Consider the following 2,918-nt stretch of genomic DNA (forward strand, 5'->3'; position numbering starts at 1 on the left):
GTTTACATATTCTGTTGTGCTGCAGCAAGTAAGAATGTCATTGTTCTATCTGGGACATATGACAATAAAATACTCTTCACTCTTGACTCTTGAAATGCTGGGCAGCATCTCTGGAGAGAAGGAATGTGTGCCCTTTTGGGTCGAGACCCTTCTTCAGACCGGTATTTAACCTTCTTCAGACGGGCATTTAACCTGAACAGAATGAGGTATTTCATCCCTCTACAAAACAAAATGAGACTCAAAGGAAATACCACTTTACCAACAATCATATTTCTGTTCATGTTGAATCTGCAGCTGTCAAACACTGAAATGCTCTATATAATTTCCAAATTTTTATGAGAAAATATTTACCAAAATATCCCCAACCCAAGAGCATTAAACCTCTAATTTCCTGTTTTAAATGAGTAAATTGTCTTGCGAGACAGGAACAGCAGTTCAGTCCCCTGAGTAGGTTTCATAGTTCAATTAGATCAAAGATGATCTGCATCTCATCTCCATGCAATTGCTTTGGATAAAAACTTCATTAAAACAGTCATTTGTAGATATTTTTCTTGAACATAGCATTATCTATGACTAATTTAAAAATGTCCCCAGCCCCCAGCTTTTGGAAATGTGAAGATTTTTATGTTAATACATAGCTAATAAAAAAAAGACACACACACTCGTGTTAAAAGGAAGCCCTGGGACATTTGTTAGTATGTTTCTAATGCCTTCAATCTAACATAGTGTCACAAGGCTCACTAAAGGAACATTGTCAAAAAGAATGAAACTAATGGGCCTGTCCCACTTGGCGATTTTTTAGGCAACTGCCGGCGACTATCATAGTCGTAGCAGGTCACTGAAAAACCAGCGACAACCTACATCATCCTGGCGACAACCTACGACAACACCTACGTCAGGAGAAGTCAAGCTATGCTCAATGGTGTCAAACCCACTGTCGCCGAAAATGTTTCAACATGTTGAAAATTTAGCGGCGACCAGAAAGACGCTACGACTTTTTGCGCGACTGAGGAGACTACTCCCGGCGACCACCGGCGAACATGTGGCGACAAACTAGTCACCTGTAGTTGCCTAAAAAATCGCCTAAGTGGGACAGGCCCATAAGTCACATAAGGAATCGCCAAGGCTTAGACAAAGCAGGTTTAAAGAATCTTCTTCAGGGAAGTTAGAAGTAGTTAAATAAAAAAGGTTTTGCAAGGAAATTCCAGATTTCAGGGCCTCAGTTCCCAAAGGGAAGACAATTACATTGATGGATGATGAAGAAGTCAGATGCACAAGATAGACACAAAAAGCTGGAGTAACTCAACGGGTCAGGCAGCATCTCTGGCGAAAAGGAATAGGTGACATTTCAGGTCAAGTCCCTTCTTCAGACTGAGAGTCAGGGGTCAATGGAAACAAGAGAAAGAAATGGTGATATAGGGAGATGTAGAACAAATGAATTAAAGATATGCACAAAGGTAATGCTGATAAAATAAACGGTCCTTTGTTAGCTAGGGGCTAGGTGAAAACAAGTTACAGACAATGAGACTCAACAAGACGACTTTGAAGCTAGTTTGATTTGAGTGGGTAGGGATGGAGAGAGAGGGGATACAAGGGTTACTTGAAGTTAGAGAAATAAAATTCATCCCACTGGGGTGTAAGCTGCCCCAGATGCACAATTGTATCCGAGGGTAGGTAGGCTTGGTCTTTTCCCCTGAAGCATATGAGGCATACAAAGGTATATAAAATCATGAGGGAATCAAGATCAGATGGAGAGTCCCAGTCTCTTATCCAGGGTAGGGCAGTCTCAATCTAGAGGACAGAGATATAAGGTGAGGGAGGAAAGATTTAACAGGGACCAGAGGGGGGATTCTTTTCATACCGAGGGTGGTCTATACATGGAACAAACTGCCAGAGGAAGTGGTGGAGGCAAGTACAATGATTGATGACATTTAAAAGATACTTGGACTGGTACATGGATAGGAAAGGTTTGGGATGATATGGACTCTTGGTGGGACTACGGTAGACACATAAAGCTGGAGTAAAGGGCCTGTCCCATTTGGGCGTCATTTGGCGCACGAAGCTTTTATGAATCCCAAAATCCTGAGGCGACTGCGCATCACTGCCTATGTCACCACACACCATGCGCGCGTAATGCACGCCATGCGCGCGTCACAACGCGTGCGTCGTGCGCCGTGACGCGTAAATAACACGCAAATGACCCCCTAGTGGGATAGGCCCTTAATTCAGCGGGACAGGCAACATCTCTGGAGAGAAGGAATGGGTGAAGTTTCGGGTCGAGACCCTTCTTCAGTTGGTGGGACTTGCTCGGTGAGGCAAATTGGTCGTCATCAATGAGCTAGTTTGAAGGGCCTGGTTCTGCGCTGGATAGCACAAAGACTCCAGGACCTGGGGGCTGTTTCAGTGGAGGAGATGAAACCTTGGAGAAATTCGATAATAATGAAGATAGTTTTAAATGCGAGACATTGCTTGACTCACAGCGAATGCTGATGGGTGAGAAGGATATGGTTTGAGTTAGGTCACGGGCAGCAAAGTTGTCACGGGTGTGTCAAACAATGGAAACCAAGAAGAATGATGCTGAAATGTTCAATTTTAATGATCACATGGAGGTTGATTTCAGCAGCAGGTAATAGGTCAATGAGCACATTCAGTATTCAGGATAGGCAGGAGCATGGCAGGCAATGAGGTGGCATGGCAAGGTTTTGGGTTGAGATCCTTCTTCAGACTGAGAGTCACGGGAAAGGGAAATGAGAGATAGAGAGATATAGAACAAATAAATGAAAGATATGCAAGATACTAACGATGATAAAGGAAGCAGACCATTGTTAGCTGTGGCCTAGGTGAAATGTGTAAGAAGGAACTGCAGATGCTGGTTTAAACCAAAGATAGACGCAAAAAGGTGGAGTAACTCAGCGGGA

Source organism: Amblyraja radiata, chromosome 15 (genome assembly GCF_010909765.2).
Source record: "Amblyraja radiata isolate CabotCenter1 chromosome 15, sAmbRad1.1.pri, whole genome shotgun sequence".
Lineage (NCBI taxonomy): Eukaryota > Metazoa > Chordata > Chondrichthyes > Rajiformes > Rajidae > Amblyraja > Amblyraja radiata.